Here is a 10,593-nt window from a genome sequence, read left to right on the forward strand (position 1 = left end):
ACTATATCATCTACTTATACCATTATAAAAATTATTGAAACATCAGTTGTTCAAAAAACAACAATGGATCAGCTTTAGAGGCTTGAAAACCAAGTTGTTCCTTCAAATTTTTCCTCAATGTACGAAACCAGGCTCGACGAGCTTATTTTAAACCATACAGTGCCTTGTTCAGTTTACACACAAGCTATTTCCATTTGCTTGTGCATTTTAAAACTTGGTAGCTGATCCATATAAATTTCCTCAGTCAAGGTGCCATTAAGGAAAGCATTGTTAACATCAACTTGCCTTATGATAACTCTTGAAAAGAGTTATATTTCAAGCCTCTAAAGTGAATTAATTATTCGTAATTAAGTAAATATGTTTGTATATTTAGGATATTTTTAGACATTGCATAACAAAGCTTGGATTGTACTATAAATGCTATTATTTGTTACTTTTATTATTGGGGAAGAAAGGTTTTGGTATTTGAATGGCACTTTGAATCATGGTTTGTATTTCACAACAAGAATGCCATAGCAATTCTAGGAAGATGACGCAACACTCAGTTTACGTCACTCTCAGCTAGCTGTACTTGTACTAGATAAACCACCCTGAAAATGAGGAAGCAAAATGTGTGTGCTGAAAGGGAGGGACCTACCTTATAAATCAGAAAAGAGAAAAGAAAAGAGGGGAGGTTTTTTTTTTGAGAGAGGAATTAGATAGCATTTTTTTCTCTACATTAGATTCGTGAAAAATCATAGAGAAAAAAGAGGAGAGGGTAGCAACTTACAAAGCAAAAAAGTCACAGGCGCAAGGAAGGGGAAGAGAAATCTGCCCTGGGTTTTGCATCAAATCTCATTATTAAAGTGAAAGCTGGAATAGCGAGAGCTTCCTGAAGTCTACCTTTATTTTCTGATTTGAACTTTGTGATTTGTGAACTTAAAAATTGATGTTGAATGGTTTTGTTTTGGATTTGAATGCCCAATCCATGAGCTAAATCTCATTGGGTTGGAATTATTTGGATGAATTTTTATTATCTTTAATTCCCATGGTATGATTTTGAGAAGATTATTGTTTTCATTCGATTTTTGGTTATTTTAAATGCATGTATGCAAGCTCTAGACATAGATGATTGTATGGTATGTTAGTAGATCTAATTTAGTTCTAAAAGGACTAAATAGATTGGATTATTAACGGTTGATACAGGCAAGTATTCAAAAGCATATTTGCAGCACTCTGGACATAGAAGTTGTGATCTGTACAAGGAAAAAAAGAGCAGTCTTGATATCATTCTTGAGTTTTGTAGACGTACAAAAAAACTCAAAATGGTAGCTTAAAGTATAGCTTTCGAAAGAAGCAGATTGCTATAGTGAATCCCTGAGCAGTAGAATGGTCAAGATTTTGCCATGGCATTATTATGGTCTAAGAATAAAGCCTGAGTTTATCATTCAACAATACAAATCCTCCCTACTTATTCTTTGGGAATTTCCACAGCATTTCAATTACCCTAGCATTTTTTTCATTCATAATTAATTTTATTAATCCATCCATTAAATCTCTTCATCAATTTGTCATTTATTTCTTTTACATAGTTTAATTAGTAAATTTCATAAGTAATAGCATAACCAATTATTTTAATCAATTATGATCCCTATGGAGACGATACTTACTCATCAGTTTATTACTTGATTCAATGTGAATACTTGCACATTCACATTACACATCACATGCAGCAAGTTTTTGGCGCCGTTGTTGGGGATAGATAATATTGGTGAAATTTTTGTTGTGTTATTACCTCTTTAATTTTATTAGTTAGCTTAATTAGTTGTTTTGATTTTTTTTTTATTTTTTAGGATTTTTGTTGGTGCATGAGTAGAGATATTTTTGCAGTTGAAAAGTATTCTTTTGATCCAGAAATTGAGAGAACCTTGAGAAGAAGGAGAAAAAAATTACGAGAAATGGAAAGAATTAGAAATGATCAAGTTAGAGAAAAGCCATTACATCATGATGGAAGGGATGCTAATATTCCTCAAATAATAGATGACAGAGACAGACCCATCAGAGAACATGTAATGCCGATCTTGGATGATCTAAATCCAGGGATTGTTAGGCCGCATATTCAAGCTCAACATTTCGAGTTAAGCCGATGATGTTTTAAATGCTACAAACTGTAGGGTAGTTTAGTGGATTGCCTACTGAGGATCCACAGTTGAACTTAAGACTCTTTTTAGAAGTTAGTGATTCATTCAAGCAACAGAGTGTTCCTGAAGATGCCCTAAGGCCGAAGTTATTCCTTTATTTATTACGAGACCATGCCAGAGCATGGTTAAATGCATTGTTGTTAGGTACAGTGGCATCTTGGGATGAACTTTGTCAGAGGTTTATACTAAGATATAATCCTTGAAACATGAGTGCCAAATTGAAGAATGATATTACGTCCTTTCGGCAATCTAAGGATGAAACATTATATGAAGCATGAGAGTGATTTAAAGAGTTAATTAGAAAATGCCCAATGCATGGTTTTTTAGCATTGGATGCAAATGGAAATGTTTTACAATGGATTGAATGCACATACGAGAATGGTGGTTGATGCATCTACCAATGGGACTTTGCTTGATAAATCATATAATGAGGCATATGATATTCTAGGTAAGATAGTAAACAATGATTATCAATACCCCACTACAAAAGTAGAGACTGGCAGAAGAGTTGTGGGAGCAATGGAACTTGATGCAATTACTTCCCTAACAACTCAGGTATCATCTTTAATGAATATGATTAAAACACTGAAAAGACTAGTTGTAGTGTAGGGAATGAAAGTAGCTAAGTTAGCATGTGTTTATTGCAGAGAAGATCATGTTTTTTTATGAATGTCCATCGAATCTAGCCTCAGTTTATTATATAGGGATTTTTAATCGCGACAGCAACATATATTCCAACACATATAATTCGAGGTGGAAGCAACATCCCAATTTCAGTTGGAGTAATTAAGGGGTGGGAAATTCCAGCAATGTTATTCGATAGAATATTGCAAGTGAACCACTTGTATACAATCAACCCATGCCACAACAAAATGCTTAGCAAAATTTAGCTTGGAGTTCTTCATCTATGGAAAATCTATTAAAGGAATATATGGCAAAGAATGATACTACCAGTCAAAGTCAAGTTATATCTCTAAGAGTCTTAGAGAATCAAGTAGGGCAAATTGCCAAAGCATTAAGCTCAAGAACACAAGGACTAGTACCGAGTGATACCAAAAATTCATGATCTTAAGGGAAGGAACAGTGCAAAGCCATTGTACTCAGAAGTGGTACGCAGCTACCAGGAGTTGTTAGTAGCACCATTATTGAAGAAAATAGCTTAGATTTCACAAATACGAAGAATTCAGAACCAGTAATGGAGCAGGCTACAAAAGAAAAGAGTAACCAAAAAAATGTTGAAATAGATTCATCTTGTATTGCCAATAAAAATGACACGGCAAAACAACCTCAACAATTGGAAAGAAAGCCACCTCCACCTTTTACTCAGCATTTCCAAAAATATAAGTAAGATTTTCAATTCAAGAAATTCTTGAATGTCCTAAAGCAATTACATAGCAACATATCATTGGTGGAAGCATTTGGAATAAATGCCCAACTATGTGAAATTCATGAAATATATCTTATCAAAGAAGAGAAGGTTAGAGGAGTTCGAGACCGTTGCTCTCACTGAAGGGTGCACAACAATGCTGAGAAACAAAATGCCACCAAAACTAAAGGTCTAAGGAGTTTACTATACCTTGCTCTATTGGAAAGCATTAAGTAGGCAAAACATTATACGACTTAGGTGCAAGTATAAACCTAATGCCTATGTCTATTTTCAGGAAGCTGGGAATAGGGAAGACAAGACCTACAATTGTCACATTGCAATTAGCTTATTATTCATATTCAGATCCAGAAGGTAAAATAGAAGACGTGTTAATTAGAGTTGACAAATTTATTTTTCTAGCATATTTTATTATTATGGAATGTAAGGTTGATAAAGAGGTTCCAACAATACTTGGGAGACCTTTCCTAGCAACTGGTAGAACATTAGTTGATGTACAAAAAGATGAATTGACTATGAGAGTTAATGATCAATAGATAACCTTTAATGTTTTCATTGCTATGGAGTGTGCAGATAAAGATGAAGAATGTCATGTTGTTAAGATTGTTGACTCAATAGTTTAGGAAAACTTTGCAAAATTTTATCATAACAATTTTAATGATGATGTAGACTTATTTGAGTTAATTGAAGCAAAAATGATTGAAGAGCTTGGGGAATTGATGGAAGCTAAGGAAATTGATAATGGATCAATGAGAAGTTTTGAATCATTAAATTTATTGGATTGTTCTTTTAAACCTCCTCAGCCATATATAGAAGATCCTCAAATGTTGGAATTAAAGCTTTTGCCAATATATCTGAATCATGCTTACTTGGGAGATAACAACACATTTCCTATAGTTATTTCTGCGGCATTGACATAGATCAAGAGGCTCAATTGTTGAAAGTTTTAAATAAATCTAAGAAGGCATTGGGGTGGACAACTGTTGATATCAAGGGAATCAGTCCAACAATCTACATCATAAGATATTATTAAAGGATTGTCATGGAAAATTTATCAAGCAACAAAGAAGACTGAATCTTATTATGAAGGAATTATATACCCAATTTCTGATAGTTCTTGGGTGAGCCCTGTTCAATGTGTACCTAAGAAGGGGGTGTCACCATGATAAGCAATGATAACAACAAACTCATTTTTACTCGTACTGCCATAAGATGGAGGGTTTGTATGGACTATCAGAAACTCAACAAAGCAACAAAGAAGGACCGCCATTTATCAACTAGATGTTAGATAGACTAGCAAGGGAAAACCTTCTATTGTTAGATAGATGGTTATTTAGGGTACAACTGATAACTCTTGAAAAGAGTTATATTTAAGGCCTTTAAATAGAATTAATTGGTTGTAAATGCATTTGTATTTTTAGGATATTTTTAGAACATTGCACAACAAAGCTTGGATTGTGATATAATGGTCATTATTTGTTACTTTTATCACTTGAGGAGGAAATGTGTGGTTTTGTGTGAATATAGGTTTAAAAAGAGTAAGAAGATGAAGAGGGAAAATAAATAAAGTGAAACATTATCTGGCAATTGGTAAGATTGATTGCCATGGCAATTTTGGGAAGATGACTCAACACTCTATCCACGTCATACCAGAAAATCCAACTTGAAAAGACGAATGAAAAAAATGTGCTGAGGTGGGATGGATCTACCTAATAAAAAAAGGAGAGAGAAGAAGAAAAAGAGAGGAGAATTTGTGTGAGAAAAAGACTAGTGACAACAATCTTCTCTCTACATAGAGAAAAACTCCATTAGAGAATTTTAGAGAAAGAAAGAGTAGCAACTACAGAAAGCAGAATACAAATATGAAGAAGGAGAAAAGAAATCTATCTTGGATTCACGTACGATCAGAAGATAAAAGAAAAGATGGAGTGTGGCGAGAAATCTTGCAATTCTGCCTTTAATTTTCCTGATTTTTGTGATTCAAACTTCTTTAAATGTTAATGATTGATTTAGATTTGGTGTTTACTTTTCCACTCATGAACTAAATCTTTTCTCAGTTGAGTTATTTGGGTGGAGGTTATTATCTTTAATGTTCATGATTTGAGATTGCCTATATCACTGTTTCATTCGATTTATGCCTATTTTAAATATATGCATGCAAGCTCTAAACATAGCTGATTGTATGCTATGTTCATTGATGTATTTTTAATTCCGAAAAGGTTAAATATATTGGATCTAGAATCATTTGATGCAAGTGAATGTTTTATAGAATATTTGTAGTACTCTAGACATAGATGTTGCGAGTTGTGCAGAGAAGAATGTTCATTGCAATTATTAATCCAGAGTTCTGTAGACATATAGTAATTTAGATTTTTAGCTTAAATCTAGCTATCGAAAGAGGGAGGCTATAGTAGTAACTCTCTCAGCAGTTGATTAGACAATATTTTTCCATGACATTATTTTGATATGAGCATTTCACCTGAATAATTCCAGCCTTATTCATTCAACAACAGAATTACTATTACTTTTCTCTATAAAATTCCACTACATTTTATTTGTCATATCTATTCTTTGTTTCTAGCATTAAATTACATTAATCCATTATATCGACATCTTATTCAATTTAAGACTATTTCCTGCTATTTAGTATAGTTAATAGGATTATAATAGCTTAATCAATCTCTTACCAATTTTCGATCCCTATGGAGACGATACTTACTTATCACTTTATTACTTGAATGACGTGTGTATTTGTACAAATGCATTAGTTATTTACACGCAACAACAACCAAATTGCCATAGCTCCTATTGATCAAGAGAAGACCATATTCACATGTCTTTATGGAACTTTTGCATTCTGATGAATGTTGTTTGGATTATGTAATGCCCTTGCAACATTTCAGTGTTGTATGATGGCAATATTTTGGATATGGTAGAGAAATCTTTTGAAGTTTTTATGGATGACTTTTCAGTTTTTGGTGATACCTTTGAAGATTGTTTAAAAAATCTAGAGTTAGTTCTTTGTCGGTGTGAAGAAACTAACCTTGTTATTAATTGGGAGAAATGCTACTTCATGGTTTGTGAAAGCATTATTTTGGGACATAAAATTTCTCAACAAGGTATTGTTGTTGACAAAGGAAAGGTTGGGGTTATTGAGAAATTGCCACCACCCTCCACAGTTAAAGGTATTCGTAGTTTTCTTGGCCATGCAAAATTCTATTGATGATTTATCAAAGATTTTTTAAAAATATCAAAACCCCTAATGTACATTGTTAGAACAAAACAGATCTTTCAATTTGGATAGGCCGTGCTTACAAGCATTTGAGGAATTGAAAAATAGCTAGTCACAGCACCAATAGTCATAGCACCAGATTGGACTTTACATTTCAAACTTATTTGTGATGCTAGTGATTTTCTCGTAGGAGCAGTATTAGGGCAAAGAAAGGATAATGTATTTCATCGACCACTAAGAAGGAGCTGTTAGCTGTGGTTTTATACAGACCACTCTGCTATTATGTACTTGGTGACCAAGAAAGATGCCAAGCCTAGATTAATTCGATGGATACTACTACTATAGGAATTTGATCTAGAAATTAGAGATAGGAAAGGCACAGAAAATAAAGTGGTTAATCACTTGTCTTGAATTGAGGTAGGAAATGAAGATGGTAATATTCAGTGCATTTAGGATGATTTCCCAGATGAGCAACTATTATTTTCCATGACATTACCATGGTATGCTGATATCGCCAATTTTTTGGTAGTGGGCTACTACTACTTGAGCTCACAATTCAAAGACGAAGGAAATTTATCCATGATGCCATGCAGTATTATTGGTGTGAGCAGCTTTTATTCAAACATTGTGCAGGCCAGATAATTCAAAAGTGTGTTCCAAATGACGAGATTCAAAGTATTTTATATATTGTCAATTAGCACCATACGGAGGACATTTTGGGGGGATGAGAACTCTGTAAAATTTCTCCAATCTGGTTTTTATTGGTCAACCTTGTTTAAAGATGCTCATGAATTTTGCCAAACTTGTGATTGCTGTCAAAGAACTAGAAATTTATCGAGAATGTATGAAAGGCCCTTGCAAACTATTTTTTAGAAGTGGAACTATTTGAGGTATGAAGAATTGATTTTATGGGTCCATTCCCACATTATTAGGGCAATGTATACAAACTTTTAGCTGTTGATTATATCTCTAAGTGGGTTGAGTTTGTTGCTTTACCAACGAATGATGCCAAATCAATACAAAAATTTCAACGTAAAAATATTTTTACTAGGTTTGGTACCCCTCATGCTCTAATTAGTGATGAAGGTTCACACTTTGACTGATAATTAGTTGCTAATACTCCTAACAGGTATGGCGTTTAGCATAAAATTGTCATGGCATACCATCCCTAGAAAAATGGATAGGCAAAAGTCTCTAACAGAGAGATTAAAATTTTTTTGGAGAAGGTAGTCAATCCCACCTGCAAATATTGGTCATCCAGATTGGATGAAGCTTTGTGGGCATATTGCGCTGCGTTCAAGATACCATTGGGGATGTCGTGTTTTTGACTTGTTTATAGGAAGCCCTGCCATTTGCTCATTGAAATTGAACATAAGACATATTGGGAAATTAAGAAATTGAATACGAATTGGAGTGCTGCTACTACTAATCGCCTATTGGAGTTGAATGAGATGGAAGAATTCAGAGCACAAGCTTATGAGAGTGCCAAGATGTACAAAGAAAAGACTACCTGATGGCATGACAATAAGATTTTTCCACAATAATTTGCACCTGGACAACAAGTCTTGTTATTTAATTCCATGCTTAAATTGTTTTCTAGAAAATTAAAACCTCGTTGGTCTGGCCCATTTAAGATGGTGCAAGTCTGTTCTCATGGAGCTGTAGTAGTCAAACACAGCAAGGCTAGTTCTACTTTCAAAGTCGATGGCCAACGATTAAAGCATTACTTTAGAGCTCCTATAATTTGTGATAAAAATTCCATCATTTTTTGAGTTGCTTAATATTTTTTTCCTGCACTATTTTTATTCATTTTTTTGTTTTGAATTTGTTTAATTTCTTCAATAAGTTTACTTAACTGTTATTTTCTTTTGTTGCAAGCACATTATGGCCCAGGTTTGCAGAAATTAGCTCATTCAATATATTAGTTAATTTTTGGTTTAATAATTTTTCTATTATTTTTCTTTTTCTAGCTTAATTTTTTCTGTGTCAAGGCACAACTTTAGGTTAATCTTACCCCTACGTCATTGTTATATTTCCTCTCACGTCTTACCCTAGTCGGTTAATTTCTTTTCTAAATTCTTTCTGTTTCACCTTCTTTACCCTTCTTTGTTTTTACTCCATAAAACTATAAAGGTCTCACCTTTTTCATTTTCCAATCATTATTTTCTCTAAAATGGCTCGCCAAGCACAATTTTCTTCTACCTCTGTGCACCCGAGGACATTTTTTAGCAAAATAGTAGAAGAAAAATATACCCAGAACATATCAAAGAGGCTATTTTGCATGGAAAAAAGTTTTCGTTTCCAAGATGCCCCATTTATGGGCTACTCTGAAGCGATTTTTTCGATCGTGGAGAAGCATGGGTGGAAAATCTTCTGTCTCCACCTCGATGATGTTCTCACCAAGGTAGTAAAAGAATTTTATGCTCATCTCACCTTTCTGATGGTCGCTAAACTAACTAAAAACTTGACTAAGGCAAACGCACATATCGAACAGTAGTATAGTTATGGTGAGACCAGAAATATTGTATCTACAAGGACTAAAAGTACTAGTAATTACTATCTTTTTATTATCTAGCCTAAAAATTAAAGGCATGTTTTTAAACTAAGGCTAATTATCTAAGTAACTAAAAACGTGATAGAGATTAAAGTTGGAAAATACTTTTGGAAAACCGATGGAGAAGACAATACCCAAGGAAGAATCCACCGAGACTTCACTTATTACTTCTGAATTAGAGATTTATTCACTTGACTTAATCCGTAGAAATCCCTGATTTATGTTATTATCTCTCTCGAGACTAAAAACAATTGACTTTAGGTTGATTAACTGAAATCTCTTTCTAATTAAAACCCCTATTGTCACATTAACTCGTTTTATGGGCTCCCTTATTAGATTTGAATCTAATCCGGCAGATTTGTGTCGTCCTATCTCTTGGATCGCATGCAACTCCGTTTAATTATGGGGGATCTATTATTAAACAGGGACTTTTGCTCCGCTGAATAAGCACATCAAAACCTGGATTAATATCCTAAAATATTAAAACAAAGATTATAACTCACAATTAAGAATAAGAACAAGTATTTATCAAAAAATTCAAATAGTAATAAGATCTGGCTTAGGCTTCATCTCCCTTAGGTATTTAAGGAGTTTAGTTCATAATGATAGGGGAAAACATTTCAAATTTGGGAAAACAACAAAATATAAAGAAACCCAAAGAACTTCTAAGGAAATTGAATGGAGATCTTCAGTCTTAAAGTAGATCCTATTTCCGAGCTGATTTTGATGGCTGTCTTCGAGTATTTTCTGCTTTCTCCTCTCCGTCTCCCCTTTTGATCCTCTTCTAGGGTGTTTATATAGACTTTGGAATGCTTCCAAACCCTCCAAATTAGCCTTTTTTGAGTAGAATTAGACTTAGGCTTGATAGGGATACGGCCGTGTGCCACGCCTGTGTGTAATTTTGAGTTGGTTTTTAGTCGACACGACCATGCCACACGGGCGCATGGCATGCCCGTGTGTCTCAAACAGGCGTGTGGTTTACCCGTGTGAAAGTGCCTAGGCCGTGTGAAATACTGAGATAAGCCTATTTTGTCTGTTTTTTGGCCCGTTTCTTGCTCTTTTCACCTTCTTATACTCACCCGAGTATAAAACATGAAATTAAAGGATTAAGAGCATCAAATTCATTAAATCTTTTGATAAACCTTATAAACATATGCCAAGCATGGGGTAAAAATATGTATATATTATGATTTATCAATTATCGCCACACTTAAGCATTTGCTTGTCCTCAAGCAAAATCCTC

At 34.0% G+C, this 10,593-nt stretch overlaps 1 non-coding gene across 1 annotated transcript; it reads right to left on the minus strand.

Moving 5' to 3' along the window:
• Positions 1–2,395: 2,395 nt before the first annotated feature.
• Positions 2,396–2,502, minus strand: LOC121231484 (small nucleolar RNA R71). Its single transcript, XR_005929543.1, has one exon. It is a non-coding gene; the product is annotated as a small nucleolar RNA R71 (small nucleolar RNA).
• Between the last annotated feature and the right edge of the window lie 8,091 nt (positions 2,503–10,593).

Source organism: Gossypium hirsutum, chromosome A06 (assembly GCF_007990345.1).
Source record: "Gossypium hirsutum isolate 1008001.06 chromosome A06, Gossypium_hirsutum_v2.1, whole genome shotgun sequence".
Classification (NCBI taxonomy): Eukaryota; Viridiplantae; Streptophyta; class Magnoliopsida; order Malvales; family Malvaceae; genus Gossypium; species Gossypium hirsutum.